Source organism: Electrophorus electricus, chromosome 10 (assembly GCF_041902795.1).
Source record: "Electrophorus electricus isolate QZ-2024a chromosome 10, ASM4190279v1, whole genome shotgun sequence".
NCBI lineage: Eukaryota > Metazoa > Chordata > Actinopteri > Gymnotiformes > Gymnotidae > Electrophorus > Electrophorus electricus.
In genome coordinates, this window is record NC_137506.1 from 2,637,501 (window position 1) to 2,649,288 (window position 11,788).

At 41.9% G+C, this 11,788-nt stretch overlaps 1 pseudogene; it reads left to right on the forward strand.

Moving 5' to 3' along the window:
* LOC113590403 (polymeric immunoglobulin receptor-like) overlaps window positions 1-2,079 on the forward strand; it is an 18,341-nt pseudogene extending 16,262 nt beyond the window's left edge.
* The last annotated feature ends 9,709 nt before the right edge of the window (window positions 2,080-11,788 follow it).

Genomic DNA, 11,788 nt, shown 5'->3' on the forward strand with positions numbered 1-11,788 from the left:
ACACAGGCAGCACCCAGCCAGAGACACAGAGGGCAGGTCTGTTTTATTTATCTTTCTTTTCAGTTGTTCTCTTTTCACTTTAGAGCGGTTGTTTCTCTGCTCTTTTTACTTTCTTGAATACTGACAACGGGGACAGACAGTCAGATTTTCAGTTCTTTGTCCTCCATCTGGTGGATCTGTCTTCTGCTGTGAACTGCTGAACTGGTGGTTGTTTTAAATTGATCAGTGATATCAATGTCACTGGGACACAGACATGTCAAAGTAAATACATGTCAAAACAAATACCATTTCAGCTCATCTAATACAGAAGAAAATGTCAAATAAATAAATAAAGAACTTTTATTTTGGGGTTTTAAAATGCGTATTTGGAGCAGTCAGTATAATGTCATCTGTGTACCGTACTGAATCTGGAGATTCATTTTTAGTCGTGCTCTATTTTTCCTGATTCACCAGGATCATGTCTAATAAATTTAACAATTTTTAGCACAGATATGAAATTACTACGTAGCTACACAGTATTTTCTACTAGGTGTGCTAGATATCTCCAAAGTGCCCTAAAACCTGATTATAACATGCAGGCGCTCGCCACTGGACGCAGCGCTATAAGTAACTAAAGGGAAAAACAAACAAGGCAAGTGAGGCGTCTACATTTTTGTGCAAGCATTCTCTTTTTATTGAAAAACCTGCCAATCACGCCGCTCGTGCTTGGACATTGGTTGTGAAGTAATTTGATAGCCCCGCCTCCCCTTCCCCCTTCACACCTTGGTGAGAATTGCTGTCACTCAAAGACATTAACTCTTCATGGCCCAACAGAAACCACAGAATCCTCTATTCAGGAACATTGCTACGAGAGTAATGTCCATTTTGTGGTAACCAAAGGCTTGCATATTTTGCGTTAGGTTACAAAGGAACGGAACTTATAAAGTATAAAGCTCGTTGGCTTTGGAGAGCACCAGAGCGTGTCGTACAGGGACCTGTCTGAGGACACAGACAGGGAGACAAGGAGGTAGGTACTGAATTCATGCAAAACAAACAGAGCAGCGGTGGAACGTTTTGCAGTTGCACGCGGCGTTTTGTTAATCCAGCCACGTCCGGCGGCAGAAGGTCAGGCCTGGTAGGAAGATGGAAGCGCTGCAAAAGTACATCCAGCGCAGAGACGCGAACGATTGCGGCCGGCCACAGACTCGCTCCGCAACCGTGGCGACCGCCTCCCCATCTTTGCCTGCTCTGGCACCTGCGTCCCATCTTCCAGGTTTTACTGCTTGTGTGGGGAGAGGCGTATGACTCCTTTCTGCTGTCTGAAGTTGCTCCTTCGTATTCACCAGTCTGCTCCTCCAGCTGTCGGAGTTCCACAGCCAGAAGCCACGCACAGGAGTCATCTGATGCCGAGCTGCTGGCTGTGTCCGTGGAACTGGACACTGAAGGTGAGTTGTCCTGCTGAATGGACTGAGTGAACTACACAAGTATAAAATTGAAGCTCTGTCTTGTTGTTTGGCCTGACTGTAACTTGTTTTGTTGTGATGCATTGTAATGCAGCTATAATGGGAAGGACGTGAAAGCGGTAAGGTAGGTGATGCGAGATGGTGGTGATAGAATCGTCTCTATTTCACAACACACGGTCATTAATTCATTCTGCACTTAATCGCTAAATGCATGTTAAGCGGTGCTCTTCCCTTTTGTTGGCTAAAACTGTGTCATCTTCATTTCATCTGCTTATTTCATTAACAGAGCTGCACTTAACGACATAAATTTGCTTGACGCTGCTGAGGTGAGCAGCATCACCCTGCCTCTGGTGGTTTTGTCTTCAGTTCAGGAAAACACCCAGCCCATATTCACGATGCGTCTGTTTGTTTGTTTAAGGTGCTTACGCCCAAGGGCTGGAACCAGACGTTGTCCAGAGAGCAGCGTCAGAGGGTCAGCCGAGGCTGGGAGGCTGGCACTGACCAAGAACCTGCGTCTGTGTTCGGCCACAGCCGTGTTCGTGGGGTGCACTTCTGCATGGCAGTAGCGAGGAAGACCGTGGAGCAGTGGATGGAGGAGATGAAGAGGAGATGCTGGACAGGTTCAGTGATCTGCTGACCAGCCCACTCACCCCGTTGTAAATAGTTGTATATAGTTTTATATTTATTCCTTTTTTCATTATTTGTTCTGTGTGTTGTGAATGAGCACTGTATCATAATCATTTGTACTTTCAAAAGTGAATGAGCAATGTTTAATTCTATAATTTACTTCACAAAGTGAATGAGCACTGATTTATACTGTGTTGTACTTCTCACAAAGTGATGCACCCAGATTTATTCTGTTCTGTACTTCTCAAAGTGAATGAGCACTGATTTACAGCACTTTGCATTTCACAAATTCAATGGGTAGCAGTTTATTCTGCATTCTATTGCATAAAGTGAATGGGCAACGATTTCAAACACTTTGTTCTTTAATATTAAGCTGGTAGAGATGCTGGAAGAGTGTTTGATGGGACTAGCGGCACTGGACACATTTATGGAGAGCGGGACGGGGGCGCGGGGGGTGGAGGGGTTCTGTGGCTACGACTGACGGGCCCTAAAAAATTACAAGATTATTAGGTGGTGAGATTTTTGTTTATATATTGTTGCCTGATGCTATTGAATGAGTTCCAGTGAAGTAACTTGCTACTAAAATATTCTTGCAACAGATACTTTCTTACTTTTACTTAAGTAATAATTTAAATGACTACTTTTACTTCTACTTCAGTAATTATTATTTTAAAGTAACAGTAATTTTACTTGATGACAGTTTTGCCTACTCTACCGACCTCTCTCTGTATTACAGTTTTTTGGGGGGGTTTTGTACAGTTGCTTACATGCATTTCAGAACACTTAATGTCTCGATCTTTGTCAAAAATCCACGTGGTGCCTGCATGGAGGGACTTCGTCTTGTATTGGAAAACTGTAAGAAATGTCTATAACTGTACCCATCTATCAGCTACGTACTCAGCTGCCGCAAAAAATAGGGATTTCACATATTTTTTTAACTTTTGACTTATTTTCCCAATGACCAAAATGTCAGCGCAACATTGTAGTAACGTCACAATGTCTATGACGTCACAATGCCTATGACGTCACTACAGCTATTTTAAAGGTGAGCGCAAGCCTCTAAATGTTATTTCACTTGACACACTTCAGCAGTTCAAAAGTTGGGAGACAATAGGGTGAATTAACTCTAACCGTAGGTGGTGGATTACTACTGCATTTTCCAGAACAAGGTACAGTTGAATCTTTAGTCTCTTTACACTTTGTCTTGGTTGGTCCCTTCTATCGTCCATGTTCCATGGTTTCCTTGTCATGATTCTTTCTCCATTCAGTTCCAGTGCTTGTTTTGGTTTTCACCATTCATGATTTGCACCTGTTCCTTGTTTAGTGTTCATTAGTTTATGTATTTAAAACCGGTCTTGCTCCCTGTTTTGGCTGTCAAATTGATGTTTGTATGGATGTGTTTGAAAGCACGTATCTATTAATTTGTACTCCGTCCTTCCTAGTCTGACTATTTTTCCTAGCCTCTCTTATAGCCTGCTTTCCCTGTTTGCCTTCATGTGTGGACAACTTCAACAACTACGACTCTGGATTTGCCCCTAATAAATCTCGCTCTTCTCCACACATGCATCCGCCTCCTTAACGCTCACCGTTACAGTCTTTTTAGTCTTTAGTCTCTATAGCCTTGCAGCTTAGTAATAGGGATCATTTTTGATGCATTTCAAACAGAGAAGGTCCGTCAGCAAAACAGCTGTAACATCCAAAACATACTGCAAATATTCTAAATTGGAACTGCACAGCCTAATATCCAAATAGGTCTGTACTGAATCTCTGAAATCCCATATACATGGCACCAGCAATGCAGAAGGTATTCAGACAGGGAATCGATTTAGCGAAGAATCTTTGCTCGTCACCTTTTGGGATAATGGCAAAAGGGTAGGTTGAGAATACTTGTTTAATACAACCTTACAACCAAGTTTTATCTAACTTTGTACTGAGATTTTTTGCTTCTTAACCCACAGACCCTCTATAACCCTCTATTGGAGGCTGATGAAGTAACGTCCGATGATGCCTTTTGTATGGACCCATTGTGTCCGGAAAGATAAGGCTGTATTTTCAGACATTGAGTACTGTTAATAGAATAAAGCCTATGGGATGGATCTTTTCACATCCAAAATGAAATGTTCCCACTCCAAAATCTATTTTTCTCTGTATTTTGTCTGAAGGATTTTAACAGGGCATTTTGGGGTGAAGTTGTGGCAAGTAGCACTACCTTTTCACAATAGGCTAATGCTTTTACCCATGAAGCATATGTTTTCAAGCACTGTCATGTGTCTTCTGAGTCAAACATGATCTTTTGTAAACAAATGAACTTGTTTAATAATGAATGATAAATAAATGGTTTCGTTTATACCCCACCTGGGTCTTATAGGAGGACAATGTGGAGATCCCCTTTGGCACTGTATGCTGCACCATGGCAGGTATCCCCAGGAAAACTGAGCTGTCATCCTCACCTACCATGACATCGGAAACATCGGAATGAACCGTAAGACTCTGCTCTCATCATAAACATGAACGTGAAATATCTAAGGCCAGAATATTTGTACTGTAATATTGTAGCTTGTGGCATGTAGCTTATTGCTCTAAAGTCTAAAGCTTAGCATAAGCTTCATTTATTGTGTTGTAATGACCCTGGCATGCATGTCTGCATACAAAACCTGCTTCGCCTCTCTGTTCTATGATGAGGACATGCAGGAAATCATGCAACACTTTGCCGTGTGTCAGGTCAACGCTCCCGAGCAACATGAGGGTGCCAGCATATTCCCTGCTGGGTGACCGTGAGTACACCACATGCCACAATGTTCTTTCAGGGGCTGAAAGACATCCCAAGGTTAAACCTAATCTAAAATGTGACCTTCAGATACCCCATACAATTTTTCCAATATGTATATTTATCCGAACCTACTCCATAGCCCTCCGTCTGCCCTCAGACCGCTCCTTCCTGGCAGCCAGACAGGACAACTCTGTCATGGAGTTGGTGCCCATCTAAACTAACATCTGGAGGCCCTGACTGTCAGCATGTCTAGGTGGCACCAGCTTGTCATGCACCAGGGTTTTATTCCTGAACCTCTTTCTTAGCGTTCACATGCTACATTGCTGGCTGTGGCTCCCATTACATCATAGCTAGGTTTAGCAGGTTCAAATCCTGGAGAATCAATGGCGTCCCTCAGAATTATAACTCACCCAGTGCAATTGTTTTTCTGTAGATTCAAATATCCCTCAATGGACCAGCTCTCTGAGACCCTCCCAATTGTGCTCAATCATTTTAAGTGAGTGAACCAGATTAGCCATTTACTCTGAGATTAAACTGTCAATCCTTGTTCTAATCTGAAACCTTACCCTTTAATGGTTTAAAGTGGGCCTGGAAGTCTGGTTGTAGTATTATTTAAAGGGTCAAACTGCGTGAAGTGTTCAAAGGCCCAGAGCTACTTTGCTGGGCACGACTGTGCGAACTCTTGGGTCTGGAAGTCTGTTTCTAGTTTTATTTAAATGGTCAAACTGCGTGAAGTGTGCCCAGGCCCAGAGCTACTTTGATGGGCATGATTCTGTGACCTCTTGGGCCTTGAAATGTGGTGCTTTAAAGAGTGAAACGGTCTGAAGTGTGCCCACGTTTAAAGCAACCTTGCTGGGCATGACTGTGTGACCTCTTGGGCCAGGAAGTGTGTTTCTAGTTTTATTTAAAAGGTCAAACTGTGCCCTGTAAACCGCACTGTGCCCTTCTGCGAAGAGCAAAGATGGTAAGGAAATCTCACAATTAATATCGTGATATGTCATCAGCCTGGCAAATGTCATATCCGGGTCACCCCAACACCATCTCAGCCTGCAGACGGATTCTTTTATTCTCTTCAACGACAAAACTCAGGTCTGTACACCAAAAATATGGCTGATTAAAATGCACGTAAATTAAATTTAGAGTCAATAAAATGCATATGAATTGACGCTTTGACTGATAAGTAGTTTTATTTGACTCAGGTTTAATCAACTTATCTTTCAACTTTATCCATTTTTATTACTTGCCTTATTTATCGTTTATTTGAAGTTTGCGGGCGCAACGTTCTGATTGACATTTTGCCTCGAGAGGCGGAAGTAAGGAAAATTGCTTGGGTTAAACCATGGATTGATTAATTAATGAATGTTATTGGATAAACAAGGCAACTAAAACAGTTACTAATGTTAAGTGATAAAAGAGTCCGGTAACACAAACGGCTTGAGTTAAACGTTAAATGACGTGACACAAAGTTACTCAAATTATTTAATTATATACCACTGTAGTATTTAGTTCACATGCATTTGTTGTTTACACCCTCATAGAAACTCCCTTGGTCATGAATGATCAAACTTGATATTTGATTTTTAAAAACATATCAAATCAAGACTGTTTTAATCATCTCACTTACATTTTCAATTCACAAGCATTTTTTCATGGCCAGTTTAAATTTTCATGGATTTTTATCAGCTTCGATTTCATTATTTAGAATTTGCTAGTTCCTCCACTCATGTGCCTGAAATGTTACTAATTGTGTGCTTTATATTGTTTGGAAGAACTTTTTCTTCTCATTTAGAAATATGTGGACTAAGTGCTCAGATTGTCTTATTATTTATTATGCTCAGTCTCAGCATTTTTGGCAGATTTCACCACGTTATTACGAACGTGGATACGTTATCTTATAATTATAAGCAGTGTGAGCTGTGAAGCTAAGCGAAGCACATGTGCAGAATTTCTAACAATAGCCTGTTTTGTATAGCCTGGCTAACTGACCAATCAGTGAAATTAAATGTGGTTGCTGAGCTTGTTGCAGCTGGGTCAATTTAATTTGATTTCATTGTGTTTCATTTTAAACTCAGCTGCGTGCCATGAGACACAAGTTAATCTGAGCATTTTTTGTTTAAACGCCGACTTAACCTAGCCATGTTTTAAAGTTATCTTGAAATAATTGAGGTTCATCGCTAGAGGGTGCTGTTCATCTTTTTTTCTTTTCTTTTTTTTTGTATTATTGATCAGGAAAAAGCTAAAATAGATGAGGTGGACGTTTTCTATGTATCATATGGAATTTGAGTATATGAGTGAATGTTACTATGTAAATGTAAAAGAATTTGTGGATAAGATTATTATGAGATTATTTATAATCAAACGACTACACTATACAACCACATCTTCCTTTTATTTACATATTATACAGATATTTATATTTTATTTACAGGGCAGCTCCTCATTGGTTCAGCTCAGAAGCTTCTTTTTGATGTCCTCTTTCTCCAGGTACTCCTGCAGAATTTGTAGATAAGATTATTATGAGATTATTTATAATCAAACGACTACACTATACAACCACATCTTCCTTTTATTTACATATTATACAGATATTTACAGATATTTATATTTTCTTTACAGGGCAGCTCCTCATTGGTTTGGCTCAGAAGCTTCTTTTCGATGTCCTCTTTCTCCAGGTACTCCTGCAGTTTAGGCATCTCCTCCGCCAACCGCCTGAGGGCAGAAGAGACGTGGTGTGAAGCGTAGCCTGCTGTTAAAGGCTACAGATATAGTACATCTGTGAGGCTAACAGCGCTTATTATATGAAGCCTTATAGAGGTCATATGGAATGATCTCATTCGATCAACCCTAATGTAACCCTTACAAACTTTCATGAACTCATTTGAATAACACTACCATAGCCCTTAAGAACTTTCTTAAAATGTTTTAGGATGTTCTGAACAGATTATCTCTTAAAGGTTAAATCCCTTGCAGGTCTTAGTCCTGCTCATCCCACATGCTGATGTGTGAGTGAAACAGTGCATAGGTGTAGAGACCTGGACTTGGCGAGATGCAGGCCTATCCTCTCATTCTGGTGCTATTCTGTTACTAGAGGACCTGAACACGCTTGTCCAACAGCACGTTCTTCTGGGCCTGATGACAACGCACACACACATGCACACGCACAAACACGGGCACACATACAGACATACAGATACTGTTTAATTTCTTCACATCTGTAGATACACTAGCATAAGTTGATATATATGTTTATGAGTTTGATTGTGAGCTGATTTCAACTTGACAGGTACAGAGTATATAGTATACATAGAGAGTGCATAGTTTTACCAGGTTGAGTGCTACAGATTCTTGTGATGAAAGGTGACAAACCCAGCGATATGAAGAAAACAAGTACTGGGTTAGTCCCTTAAAGGTTTAAAGGAGTCTCCCTTAAAGGTCTTAGTCCTGCTAATACCACATGCTGATGTGTGAGTGAAACAGTGCAGAGGTGTAGAGACCTGGACTTGGCAACATGCAGGTCTTTCCTGGCAATTAGTGCTGCATTCTGCTGCAGGAGAACCAGAACATGCTTCTCCACACACACACACAGGGGCACACATACAGGTGCGCACATATACACAGATACACATTCTGTTTAATTTCTTCACATCTGGAGACTAGAGTAAGCTGAGGATATAGTGTTAAATCAGGTACTACATAAACAGTATATAGTATATATACAGAGGATATAGTGTTAAACCAGGTACTACATACAGAGTATATAGTATATAAACAGAGTATAAAGTTTTACCAGATGATCGTGCTGATCTTTGATCTCCTGGTTCTTCATCTCCAGCGCCACTTTCAGACTCATAATGTCCTCCTCTATGGGCTGGTATAACCCACACACACGAATCATCACTACAGCCAGTACAATGGAAAGGTGGGAATGTGTACTGAATGTGTACTGACGTTATAAGTGAAAGGTGGAGGTACTGGTGGATGTGTACTGACACTATAAGGGATCTCTACCTGCAGTGACAGTCTGAGCTTCTCAAGTTCTTCCTCCAGAGATTTTGTCTCCTGTTCACAGGCCATTTTCATATCTGCCAGAGCAAGTATCATTACTGCTGGATATAACACAGATTGTATATACTACATAATTACTACTGAATATATAAAATATAATATATATAGTACTATACATATATTAGTATCACTTTTATTGGAGCCTAAAGGCTAACATTCATTATTAGTTATGTTAGTATTATTGCATTTCCATAGTACTTACTCTTGATGGACCTGTTATGCTCCTCCTCCTCCTGCTGTTTCTGCAGGAGCTCTGTCTCCTCCTGCTGCTTGTGTTTCAGCATCTCCTAGAAGCGGAGTGAACCTAACTATGATGCATCTCCACCAACGTCTGCTGCAGTCAGTTCTGGATCTGCAGTTGAAGGGTCTTTAACATCATAAGCAAGACAGGAAAAATGATTGAAAAAGTTAACATAAGTAGACCAGCAGGAAAAATATTCAGAAAGAAAAAAAATGAAAACATGCAAAGGCTTTTATTATGAAACAATGTAATGTGCAATGACATCTCAGCGGCATCAGTGCGGTCAAGACCTATCATTGTACAAGCACCTGGGTGTGTACCTACGTGTATGTGTGAGCGAGTGTGAGAGTGTGTGTGTGTGTATGCATGAGAGGTGAGCTGCAGGTGATCTGTGCCTCTGATTCGGTAAAAATGTCACAATTTCATCTGAAGCTGAAATCTCAGTGAAAGACACACACATGCACAGACACACATGCATGCATGCACAGACACGCACATGCACAGACACACATGCACAGACACACATGCACAGACACGCACATGCACAGACACACATGCACAGACACACATGCACAGACACACATGCACAGACACACATGCACAGACACACATGCATGCATGCACAGACACGCACATGCACAGACACACATGCACAGACCAACATACGCGCACAAGCAGATACACATGTGCACACCCACATACGCACACATTCACGCACAGACATGTGCATGCACGTCCACACACATGCACATATCCATAGACACACTGCCACACCCAAGCACTTACAAAATTCCTAATCATTGCTCCCTGAGAACCCCAAACTCCAAACGCAGTCACCCAGTTCTCCACTGGTTCCCAATCCCTCCGTAAATCTCCATGTCATCTCCATCACACGAAGAACATTCCAGCCAGCGCCTTGTCAGTGTGCTGTGGGTTCTGTAGTTTAATCAGCTAACTCTGTAATGGATGTGTTCAGAACAGAGCCAGGCAGCTCAACACAGTCAGCTCACCACAGACAGCTCAACACAGTCAGCTCACCACAGACAGCTCACCACAGTCAGCTCACCACAGACAGCTCACCACAGTCAGCTCACCACAGACAGCTCAACACAGTCAGCTCACCACAGACAGCTCACCACAGTCAGCTCACCACAGACAGCTCACCACAGTCAGCTCACCACAGACAGCTCAACACAGTCAGCTCACCACAGACAGCTCACCACAGTCAGCTCACCACAGACAGCTCAACACAGTCAGCTCACCACAGACAGCTCAACACAGTCAGCTCACCACAGTCAGCTCACCACAGTCAGCTCACCACAGACAGCTCAACACAGTAAATCTAAAACAGTCAGTTCAATACAGTTAGATGAAAACAGTCAGCTAATCATAGACAGCTCAACACAGTTTGCCTAACACAGTCAGCTCAATATGGTCTACCTACCACAACCAGTTCAACACAGTCAACCTATCACAGTCAGTCCAACGCAGTGTGTCTATAAACCATGAATCCGGGTGCCGTGGTCAGAAGTTAGTGAGCTAGTGCCACCTGCTCACCTTCTACTGTGTTGTACTCTAGGTCCACATACTGAAATAATCTTGGCTGTATCACCCACCAAAGCAACAGACTGATTAAGACGCTGCACCAGTATATACCACAGACTGGTTTAGAGGGTTCTCCCAGATAAAGTGGATATATCAGGATGTTTCATATTATACTATACTATACCATACTCTAGCCTTAGTTTGATAGAGGATGTCTAATATGGATGAAGAGCATGACATGTGTGCCTGGATGTGCATCTTGCTATTTGTGTGTGTGTGTGCACGTGCGTGTGTGCATGTGTGTGTGTGTGTGTGTGTGTGAAGGCATGTGTGCATGCATTGGTCAATGATAAGGGTTTTGGGATTTAGCGGCAAAAGGGAAAATCCAATCTCTGAAAACTCGCTGTGTGTGTCTGCGTGTGTTTGTGTGTGAGACAGAGAGATATAAGATATAGATTTTCTTCCCATGATATTACGTTGTCCTTCTACAGTCCACTACGCTACACTAAACATTCCCTCACTGGTCATACGGTTCAGCTACACTTCTGAATATTCCTGTTTATTAAGATCAATTTATTTTCCCACATTTGTAGTGCCACTACAGTCAAAGTGAGGTTCTCTGCATCGCTGGAGGATTGGACAGGAGATAAACAATATCTCCATACGTCCTTAAAGCCATATCTGGGATGGCTGCCGCTGCTCAGACTTGCTACTGCAAGGTTTTATGAGGACGCGGATAAAATGGCAGAGAATCAAGGCAATGACGCAAACACAAGATCAGCAGATGTGTTCGGTGGAGGAGGAAACGCTTGCTTGTTTCTGCATAATAAATGCATTCAGAGGTACTGCTGCTGTGATGGAAGATTTAATAGTTTTTTCGTGTGTGTGTGTGATTTTGGAGATTACCCTTCAGCTTTGTCTCTGATAAGAAAAACATGCAAACTCAAAATCTGCATCTTGGATTCTGAATGATTTATGATGGCGAGATGTTTGGGCTGCGTGAGAATTCATCTGAGTAGAGGAACAAGGCCTTTGGGTTGAGACAATGCTGAAGGGACTACAAGAACAAACCTTTCATCCCTACACCAAAGTAACCAC